Source organism: Arachis hypogaea, chromosome 13 (genome assembly GCF_003086295.3).
Source record: "Arachis hypogaea cultivar Tifrunner chromosome 13, arahy.Tifrunner.gnm2.J5K5, whole genome shotgun sequence".
NCBI classification, from domain to species: Eukaryota; Viridiplantae; Streptophyta; class Magnoliopsida; order Fabales; family Fabaceae; genus Arachis; species Arachis hypogaea.
In genome coordinates this window covers 67,471,297-67,483,212 of record NC_092048.1, presented here as the reverse complement: position 1 = coordinate 67,483,212, position 11,916 = coordinate 67,471,297, and the positions used below count along the sequence as shown (strand labels likewise).

General features: G+C 38.8%; 1 non-coding gene across 1 annotated transcript; it reads left to right on the top strand.

Moving 5' to 3' along the window:
- Positions 1–11,808: 11,808 nt before the first annotated feature.
- Positions 11,809–11,916, top strand: LOC112739375 (small nucleolar RNA R71). Its single transcript, XR_003170314.1, has one exon. It is a non-coding gene; the product is annotated as a small nucleolar RNA R71 (small nucleolar RNA).

Here is an 11,916-nt window from a genome sequence, read left to right as displayed (position 1 = left end):
CAATTGAACTGCTTGGCATTCTTTTGCTATTTGCCTTGATAGCTGCTGCTTTGTTTGCTTAAACTGTTCGTCCATATGTATATTAGCTATCCTTGTCTCCTGTAGCCTGTCCTTGAATTCAGCTAACTGCTTTGTTAGAAAATCCAATTGCTGATTGAATTCAGCAGCTTGTTTTACAGTACTGAATTCAGCAGTTACTGTTTTAACCTCTTCATTCATGGAAGGGTTGCTGCTTAGATACAGATGCTGATTCCTAGCAACTGTATCAATGAGCTCTTGAGCCTCTTCAATTGGCTTTCTCATATGGATAGATCCACCAGCTGAGTAGTCTAGAGACATCTGAGCTCCTTCTGCAAGCCCATAGTAGAAGATGTCTAACTGAACCCACTTTGAAAACATTTCAGAGGGGCATTTTCGTAGCATCTCTCTGTATCTCTCCCAGGCATCATAAAGAGATTCATTATCTCCTTGCTTGAAGCCTTGGATGTCCAGCCTTAGCTGTGTCATCCTTTTTGGAGGGAAATATTGATTCAGGAATTTTTCTGTCAGCTGTTTCCATGTCCTTATGCTGGCCTTAGGTTGGTTATTCAACCACCTCTTAGCTTGATCTTTTACAGCAAATGGAAACAGTAATAGTCTGTAGACATCCTGATCTATTTCTTTATCATGTACTGTGTCAGCAATTTGTAAAAACTGTGCCAGAAACTCTGTAGGTTCTTCCTGTGGAAGACCGGAATACTGACAACTTTGCTGCACCATGATAATGAGCTGAGGATTCAACTCAAAGCTACTGACTCCAATGGAGGGTATGCAGATACTACTCCCATATGAAGCAGTAGAGGGGTTAGAATATGACCCCAGAGTCCTCCTGGACTGTTCATCTCCATTTATGTCCATGATGGATATATGGATATAACTTGGACTGATTTACCTTTTTAATTATTTTATTTTATGGAAAGAGGACAACTTAACCAAAAATAAAAATAACAAAAATTATGATTTTCGAAAAAGTGAGGAGAGAAAAAGTGGTTAGAAGGTTTTGAAAAAGATATGTTTTGGAAAAGATTTTAAAATATATTTTTTTTCTCTTTTTTTTTTTTATATAATTTTCGAAAATTTGTTTTTAAAATAGAGAGAAAAGATATTTTTGAATTTAAAGAGGAGAGAGAAAAACAATAAGATAGCACAAGATTTAAAATTTTTAGATCTAATGCTCCCTATTTTCGAAAATTTTGGAGGGAAAACACCAAGGAACACCAAACTTAAAAATTTTAAAATCAAGTCAAAATTTTCGAAAACCAAAGGGAAATCAACAAGAAAACACCAAACTTAAAGTTTGGCACAGGATTTAATAGAAAAAAATTATTTTTGAAAAAGGTTTTAAAAATATGATAGCCAATTACCATGAACATAAACACCAAGTTCTAACTAACTGAGCTATAAATTTAAAGTGTTTTAATAAGGGATAAATAATAAAAGACTCTAAACAAAAAAAAAGGAAAGATTTTTCCTAATCTAAGCAACAAAATAAACCGTTAGTTGTCCAAACACGAACAATCCCCGGCAACGGCGCCAAAAACTTGGTGCACGAATTGTGAATCACACTTTTCACAACGCGTACCACTAACTAGCAAGTGCACTGGGTCGTCCAAGTAATACCTCACGTGAGTAAGGGTCGAATCCCACGGAGATTGTTGGTTTGAAGCAATCTATGGTTATCTTGTGAATCTTAGTCAGGAAGTTAATTATGTTTATCAGTTGAATTGCGAATAAACAATAGAGCATGGATTAAAGGTTACTTGTTATGCAGTAATGGAGAATATGTTGGAGTTTTGGAGATGTCTTCTGAATCTCTGCTTTCCTCTGTCTTTTTGTTCACGCACGCACGTCCTCCTATGGCAAGCTGTGTGTTGGTGGATCACCGTTGTCAATGGCTACCTTCCATCCTTCCAGTGAAAACTACGCTCACGCGCTCTGTCACAGCACGGCTAATCACCGGTTGGTTCTCGATCCGGTTGGAATAGGATTTACTATCCTTTTGCGTCTGTCACTAACGCCCAGCCTTCAGGAGTTTGAAGCTCGTCACAGTCATTCAATCCTTGAATCCTACTCAGAATACCACAGACAAGGTTTAGACTTTCCGGATTCTCATGAATGCCGCCATCAGTTCTAGCTTATACCACGGAGATTCTGATTAAGAGATCTCAGAGATACTCATTCAATCAGATATAGAACGGAGGTGGTTGTCAGGCACACGTTCATGGTTTGAGGAAGGTGGAATGTCACTGATCATCACCTTCATCACAGTTAAGCGCGAATGAACATCTTAGATAGGAACAAGCGTGTTTGAATAGAAAACAGAAATACTTGCATTAATTCATCGAGACACAGCAGAGCTCCTCACCCCCAACAATGGGATTTAGAGACTCATACCGTCAGAGAATACAAAGTTTAGATATGAAATGCCATGAGATACAAAATAAGTCTCTAAAAGTTGTTTAAATACTAAACTAGTAGCCTAGGTTTACAAAAATTGGATAAACTATGATGGATGATGCAGAGATCCACTTCTGGGGCCCACTTGGTGTGTGCTGGGCTGAGACTTAAGCAATTCACGTGCAGAGGCCATTTGTGGAGTTGAACGCCAGTTTTTATGCCAGTTTGGGCGTTCAACTCCAGCTTTTGATCCTTTTCTGGCGCTGGACGCCAGAATTGGGCAGAGGACTGGCGTTGAACGCCAGTTTAAATCGTCTATCCTTGTGCAAAGTATGGACTATTATATATTGCTGGAAAGCCCTAGATGACTACTTTCCAACGCAATTGGAAGCACGCCATTTCGAGTTCTGTAGCTCCAGAAAATCCACTTTGAGTGCAGGGAGGTCAGAATCCAACAGCATCAGCAGTCCTTTTTCAGCCTGAATCAGATTTTTGCTCAACTCCTTCAATTTCAGCCAGAAAAATACCTGAAATTACAGAAAAGCACACAACTCATAGTAAAGTCCAGAAATATGAATTTTTCCTAAAAACTAATAAAAATAGACTAAAAACTAACTAAAACATACTCTAAACTATATGAAATTATCCCCAAAAAGCGTATAAAATATCCGCTCATCAAAAGTCACCAAGCATCTTCCTTACATTATTATTATTTTCGGCTGCCATCTCCTTTTCTTGTTCGAAAATTTCTGAAAGGTTATCTCTGGATTGTTGTACTTTAGCTTCTCTTAATTTTCTCTTCAGGGTCCTTTCAGGTTCTGGATCTGCTTCCACAAGAATGTTCTTATCCTTGCTCCTGCTCATATGACAAAGAAGAAGGCACAGAAAAATAATAATAATAATAGAGATCCTTTATTCCACAGTATAGGGATCCCTGTGTGAGTAGAAGAAGAGGGGGAGACAAAGAATGTAATATAATGGAAGAAACACAACTGTGAGGAGGCTAGAGATGTGAGATGAGATGTTAGGATATGAATAAATAGAATAAGATGGGAGAGGAGGAATTTTCGAAAATATTTTTGAAAAAGAGTTAGTGATTTTTGAAAAATGGTTTTTGAAAAATGTTAGAAATTTTCGAAAAATTTTTAAATTTAAAAATAAAAATAATTAGTTAATAAAAAAGAAATTTTTGAAAAAGAGGGAAGATATTTTCGAAAATTAGAGAGAGAGAGTTAGTTAGGTAGTTTTGAAAATGTTAAGAAACAAACAAAAAGTTAGTTAGTTAGTTGAAACAAATTTTGAAAAGATAAGAAGTTAGGAAGTTAGAAAAGATATTTTGAAAAGATATTTTTGAAAAAGATAAGATAAGAAGATATTTTTGAAAAGATATGATAGAGATTAGTTTTTGAAAAGGATTTGATTTTTAAAATCACAATTAATGACTTGATTCATAAGAAATCACAAGATATGATTCTAGAACTTAAAGTTTGAATCTTTCTTAACAAGCAAGTAACAAACTTCAAATTTTTGAATCAAAACATTAATTGATTATGTTATTTTCGAAAATTTGGTATAAAAATAAGAAAAAGATTTTTGAAAAATATTTTTGGAATTTTCGAAAATAACTAATAATTTTGAAAAAGATTTGATTTTTGAAAAAGATTTTGAAAAAGATAAGATTTTCAAATTGAAAATTTGATTTGACTCATAAGAAACAACTTGATTTTAAAAATTTTTGAAAAAGTCAACTCAATTTTCGAATTTGATGAGAGAAAAAGGGAAAGATATTTTTTTTATTTTTGAAATTTTTATGAAAAAACATGAAAAATATGCAATGCATGAAATTTTTAGATCAAAACAATGAATGCATGCAAGAATGCTATGAATGTCAAGATGAACACCAAGAACACTATGAAGATCATGATGAACATCAAGAACATATTTTTGAAAAATTTTTAATGCAAGGAAAACATGCAAGACACCAAACTTAGAATTATTTAATGCTTAGACACTAAGAATTCAAGAATGCATATGATAAACATGAAAAGACATAAAACAAAAAATCATCAAGATCAAACAAGAAGACTTACCAAGAACAACTTGAAGATCATGAAGAACACTATGAATGCATGAAATTTTCGAAAAATGCTAGATGCATATGCAAGTGACACCAAACTTATGATATGACTCAAGACTCAAACAAGAAACACAAAATATTTTTGATTTTTATGATTTTCTAATTTTTTTGGATTTTTCTTTTATATTTTTCGCATATTAAAAGGAAAAATAAGGATTCCAAAAATTTTTAATATGAATTCCAGGAATCTTGCCATGTTAGTCTAAAGCTTCAGTCCAGGAATTAGACATGGCTCACTAGCCAACCAAGCTTTCAAAGAAAGCTCCAGTCCAAAACACTAGACATGGCCAATGGCCAGCCAAGCTTCAGCAGGTGATCATGGATCAGCAGCAGGTGGATAAGCAACAACTAAGTTGCTCTTGATAACAAATTGCAAGCCTCAGTCCAAATGAATTTAGACATGGCTTTACAGCCAGCCAGGCTTCACATGCTTCATGAAACACTAGAATTCATTCTTAAAAATTTTGAATAAATTTTTGAAAACATTTTTATTTTTTTTCGAAAACAAAAGAGAAATTTTTTTTGAAAATATTTTTGAAAGATTTTTGAAAAGAAAACGAAAAGAAAGTTACCCAATCTGAGCAACAAGATGAACCGTCAGTTATCCAAACTCAAACAATCCCCGGCAACGGCGCCAAAAACTTGGTGCACGAAATTGTGATGTCCAGGCTCACACTATTCCTGGCACGTGAGCAACTTGGTGCTCTGATCTCAATACATAGTTGTCACAACTTCGATACAACTAACCAGCAAGTGCACTGGGTCGTCCAAGTAATACCTTACGTGAGTAAGGGTCGAATCCCACGGAGATTGTTGGTATGAAGCAAGCTATGGTCACCTTGCAAATCTCAGTCAGGCGGATATAAAGTGATAATGGTGTTTTCGAATATTATATAATAAAATAGGGATAGAGATACTTATGTAAATCATTGGTAGGAATTTCAGATAAGCGAATGGAGATGCTTTTCGTTCCTCTGAACCTCTGCTTTCCTGCTATCTTCATCCAATCAGTCTTACTCCTTTCCATGGCTGGCTTTATGTGATACATCACCACTGTCAATGGCTACTTTCGGTCATCTCTCGGGAAAATGATCCAATGCCCTGTCACGGCACGGCTAATCGTCTGGAGGCATCACCCTTGCCAATGGCTTCATCTTATCCTCTCAGTGAATAATATGCTCACGCGCCCTGTCACGGCACGGCTATTCATCTGTCGGTTCTCGATCATGCCGGAATAGGATTTACTATCCTTTTGCGTCTGTCACTAACGCCCTGCAATCGCGAGTTAGGAGCTCGTCACAGTCATTCAATCATTGAATCCTACTCGGAATACCACATACAAGGTTTAGACCTTCCGGATTCTCTTGAATGCCGCCATCATTCTAGCTTACGCCACGAAGATTCTGGTTAGGAGATCTAAGAGATATTCATTCTAGCTTAATTCATGTAGAACAGAAGTGTTTGTCGGGCACGCGTTCATAAGGGAGAAGGATGATGAGCGTCACACATAATCATCACCTTCATCACGTTCTTGGGTGCGAATGGATATCTTAGAAGCGAAATAAGAAGAATTGAATAGAAAACAGTAGTACTTTGCATTAATCTTTGAGGAACAGCAGAGCTCCACACCTTAATCTATGGAGTGTAGAAACTCTACCGTATGAAAATACATAAGTGAAGGTCCAGGCATGGCCGAGATGGCCAGCCCCCTAAACGAGATCACAGGATCAAAATACAATCCAGGATGCCTAATACAATAGTAAGAGGTCCTATTTATAATAAACTAGCTACTAGGGTTTACATGAGTAAGTATTTGATGTATAAATCCACTTCCGGGGCCCACTTGGTGTGTGTTTGGGCTGAGCTTAAGTGTTGCACGTGCAGAGGCCATTTGTGGAGTTGAACGCCAGTTTTTGTGCCAGTTTGGGCGTTCAACTCTGGTTTTGGATCCTTTTCTGGCGCTGGACGCCAGATTTGGGTAGAAAGCTGGCGTTGAACGCCAGTTTACGTCGTCAATTCTTGGCCAAAGTATGGATTATTATATATTGCTGGAAAGCCCTGGATGTCTACTTTCCAACACAATTGGAAGCGCGCCATTTCGAGTTCTGGAGCTCCAGAAAATCCACTTTGAGTGCAGGGAGGTCAGAATCCAACAGCATCAGCAGTCCTTTTTCAACCTCTGAATCTGATTTCAGCTCAAGTCCCTCAATTTCAGCCAGAAAATACCTGAAATCACAGAAAAACTCACAAACTCATAGTAAAGTCCAGAAATGTGAATTTAACATAAAAACTAATGAAAACATCCCTAAAAGTAACTAGATCCTACTAAAAACATACTAAAAACAATGCCAAAAAGCGTATAAATTATCCGCTCATCACAACACCAAACTTAAATTGTTGCTTGTCCCCAAGCAATTGAAAATCAAATAGGATAAAAAGAAGAGAATATACTATAAATTCCAAACTATCAATGAAACAGAGCTTCAATCATATGAGCGGGACTTATAGCTTTTTGCCTCTTGAATAGTTTTGGCATCTCACTTTATCCATTGAGGTTCAGAATGATTGGCATCTATAGGAACTTCAGATTTTGAATAGTGTTATTGACTCTCCTAGTTCAGTATGATGATTCTTGAACACAGCTTCTTTATGAGTCTTGGCCGTGGCTCTAAGCACTTTGTTTTCCAGTGTTACCACCGGATACATAAATGCCACGGACACATAATTGGGTGAACCTTTTCAGATTGTGACTCAGTTTTGCTAAAGTCCCCAATTAGAGGTGTCCAGGGTTCTTAAGCACACTCTCTTTTTTTTTTTTTTTTTTGCTTTGGACCTTGACTTTAACCGCTCAGTCTCAAGTTTTCACTTGACACCTACACGCCACAAGCACATGGTTAGGGACAGCTTGGTTTAGCCGCATAGACCAGGATTTTATTCCTTTAGGCCCTCCTATCCACTGATGCTCAAAGCCTTGGGATCCTTTTTATTTGCCCTTGCCTTTTGGTTTTAAGGGTTATTGGCTTTTTCTGCTTGCTTTTTCTTTTTCTTTCTATTTTTTTTCGCCTATTTTTTTTCTTCTTTTTTTTTTTTTTTCTGCAAGCTTTGTTCTTTGCTGCTTTTTCTTGCTTCAAGAATCATTTTTATGATTTTTCAGATTATCAAATAATATGTCTCCTAGTCATCATTCTTTCAAGAGCCAACATATTTAACATTCTTAAACAACAACTTCAAAAGACATATGCACTGTTCAGGCATTCATTCAGAAAACAAGAAGCATTGTCACCACATCAATATAATTAAACTAAGTTCAAGGATAAATTCGAAACTCATGTACTTCTTGTTCTTTTGAATTAAAACATTTTTCATTTAAGAGAGGTGATGGATTCATAGGACATTTATATCTTTAAGACAAAGTTACTAACTACTAATGATCATGTAATGAAGGCACAAACATAGATAAGTACATAATATATAAAACGAAAAACAGAAGAATTAAGAACAAGGAATGAATCCACCTTAGTGATGGTGGCGTTTCCTTCTTGAGGAACCAATGATGTCCTTGAGCTCTTCTATGTCTCTTCCTTGTCTTTGTTGCTCCTCCCTCATTGCTTTTTGATCTTCTCTTATTTCATGGAGCATGATGGAGTGCTCTTGATGTTCCACCCTTAGTTGTCCCATATTGGAACTCAATTCTCCTAGGGAGGTGTTGATTTGCTCCCAATAATTTTGTGGAGGAAAGTGCATTTGAGGCATTTCCGGAATCTCATGGTGATGAGCTTCTTGCGCCTCTTGAGCTCCATGACTGGGCTCTCTTGCTTGCTCCATCTTTTTCTTAGTGATGGGCTTGTCCTCTTTAATGAGGATATCTCCCTCTATGTCAATTCCAGCTGAATTGCATAGGTGGCAAATGAGGTGAGGAAAGGCTAACCTTGCCATGGTGGAGGACTTGTCAGCCACCTTGTAGAGTTCTTGAGGTATAATCTCATGAACTTCCACCTCTTCTCCAATCATGATGCTATGGATCATGATGGCCCGGTCTATAGTAACTTCAGACCGGTTGCTAGTGGGAATGATTGAGCATTGAATAAACTCCAACCATCCTCTAGCTATAGGCTTGAGGTCCAATCTTCTTAGTTGAACCGGCTTGCCTTTGGAGTCAATCTTCCATTGAGCTCCTTCTACACATATGTCCATAAGGACTTGGTCTAACCTTTGATCAAAGTTGACTCTCCTTGTGTAGGGGCGTGCGTTCTCTTCCATGTATGGCAAGTTGAACGCCAAGCTCACATTCTCCGGACTAAAATCTAAGTATTTCCCCCGAACCATTGTAACATAGTTCTTTGGATCCGGGTTCTTACTTTGATCATGGTTCTTGGTGATCCATGCATTGGCATAGAACTCTTGAACCATTAGGATGCCGACTTGTTAGATGGGATTTGTTAGAACTTTCCAACCTCTTCTTTGAATTTCATGTCGGATCTCCGGATACTCATTTCTTTTGAGTTTGAAAGGGACCTCAGGGATCACCTTCTTCTTGGCCACAACATCATAGAAGTGGTCTTGATGGGCTTTGGAGATGAACCTTTCCATCTCCCATGACTCGGATGTGGAAGCTTTTGTCTTCCCTTTCCCCTTTCTAGAGGATTCTCCGGTCTTAGGTGCCATCAATGGTAATGGAAAAACAAAGAAGCTATGCTTTTACCACACCAAACTTAGAATATTGCTCGCCCTCGAGCAATAAACAAAAGAATAGATGATGAAGAAGAAGAAATGGAGGAGAGGGAGAGGGTGATGTGGTTCGGCCAAGAAGGGTATAGAGGGGTTGTGTTGTGTGAATTTGAAGAAGAGTGGAGGGTTTTATATAGGGAAGGGAGGGGGGTTATGGTTCGGCCATATGGGTGGGTTTGGGTGGGAAATTGGTTTTGAATTTTGAAGGTAGGTGGAGTTTATGAGGTAGGTTTATTGGGAAGAGTGGGTGGATGTGAGTGGTGAAGGTTTAATGGGGAAGAGAGATTGAGGTGATTGGTGAAGGGCTTTTTAGGGAAGAGTGTTTATGGGGTTATGTGAAAGAAAGTGGTGAGAAGAAGTGAGTGGAGGTAGGTGGGGATCCTGTGGGGTCCACAGATCCTGAGGTGTTCAAGGAATTACATCCCTGCACCCATTAGGCATGTAAAAATGCCTTTGTACCCAACTCTGGGCGTTCAGCGCCAGGTTGGTGGCCATTTTGGGCGTTCAACGCCCATTTGTGTGCCATTTCTGGCGTTGAACGCCAGAACCATGTCTGTTCTGGCATTCAGCGCCCAGAAGCTGCCCATTTTGGGCGTTCAGCGCCAGAACCATGCTCTGTTCTGGCGTTCATGTTCTGGCGCTGAACGCCAGACAGATGCTCCTCCAGGGTGTGATTTTTCTTCTGCTGTTTTTGATTCCGTTTTCAATTTTTCTATTTATTTTGTGACTCCACATGATCATGAACCTAAGAAAACATGAAAAACAATGAAAATAAAAGTTAGATAAACATTGGGTTGCCTCCCAACAAGCGCTTCTTTAATGTCAATAGCTTGACAGTGGGCTCTCATGGAGCCTCACAGATGTGCAGAGCTTTGTTGAGACTCTCCAACACCAAACTTAGAGTTTGGTTGTGGCCTCCCAACACCAAACTTAGAGTTTGACTGTGGGGGCTCTGGTTGACTCTGCTTTGAGAGAAGCTTTTCAAGCTTCCTCTCCATGGTTGCAGAGGGAGATCCTTGAGTTTTGAATACAAGGGAGTTCTCATTCCATTGAAGGACTATTTCACCTCTGTCAACATCAATCACAGCTCTTGCTGTGGCCAGGAAAGGTCTTCCTAGGATGATGGATTCATCATTTTCCTTTCCAGTATCCAGGACTATGAAATCAGTAGGTATGTAAAGGCCCTCAACCTTTACTAATACATCTTCTACTTGTCCATAAGCCTGTTTTCTTGAGCTGTCTGCCATCTCTAGTGAGATTTTAGCAGCTTGCACCCCATAGATTCCCAGTTTCTCTATTACAGAGAGGGGCATGAGGTTTATTCCTGAACCAAGGTCACATAGAGCCTTAAAGATCATGGTGCCTATGGTACAGGGTATTATGAACTTTCCAGGATCTTGTCTCTTCTGAGGCAATGTCAGTTGATCCAGATCACTTAGTTCATTGATGAACAAGGGAGGTTCAACTTCCCAAGTATCAATGCCAAATAATTTGGCATTTAGCTTAATGATTGCACCAAGAAACTTGGCAGTTTGCTCTTCAGTAACGTCCTCATTCTCTTCAGAAGAGGAATACTCATCAGAGCTCATGAAGGGCATAAGGAGGTTCAATGGGATCTCTATGGTCTCTAGATGGGCCCCAGAGTCCTTTGGTTCCTCAGAGGGAAGCTCCTTATTGACCACTGGACGTCCCAGGAGGTCTTCCTCCTTGGGATTCACGTCCTCTCCTCTTCTCACAGGTTCGGCCATGGCGCTTATGTCAATGGCCTTGCACTCTCCTTTTGGATTCTCTTCTGTATTGCTTGGGAGAGTACTAGGAGGGATTTCAGTGATCCTTTTACTCAGCTGGCCCACTTGTGCTTCCAGATTTCTAATGGAAGATCTTGTTTCATTCATGAAACTTACAGTGGCCTTAGATAGATCAGAGACTAGATTTGCTAAATTAGAAGCATTTTGTTCAGAGTTCTCTGTCTGTTGCTGAGTTGATGATGGAAAAGGCTTGCTATTGCTAAACCTGTTTCTTCCACCATTATTAAAGCCTTGTTGGGGATTTTGATCCTTCCATGAGAAATTTGGATGATTTCTCCATGTTGAGTTATAGGTGTTTCCATAAGGTTCACCTAAGTAATTTACCTCTGCTATTGCAGGGTTCTCAGGATCATAAGCTTCTTCTTCAGAAGATGCCTCTTGAGTACTGTTGGATGCAGCTTGCATTCCATGCAGACTCTGAGAAATCATATTGACTTGCTGAGTCAATATTTTATTCTGAGCCAATATGGCATTCAGAGTATCAACTTCAAGAACTCCCTTCTTCATAGGCGTCCCATTATTCACAGGATTCCTTTCAGAAGTGTACATGAACTGGTTATTAGCAACCATGTTAATGAGTTCTTGAGCTTCTGCAGGCGTTTTCTTTAGGTGAATGGATCCACCTGCAGAGGTATCCAATGACATCTTAGATAACTCAGACAGACCATCATAGAATATATCCAGGATGGTCCATTCTGAAAGCATGTCAGAAGGACACTTTTTGGTCAACTGTTTGTATCTTTCCTAAGCTTCATAGAGGGATTCACCTTCTTTCTGTCTGAAGGTTTGAACATCAGCTCTAAGCTT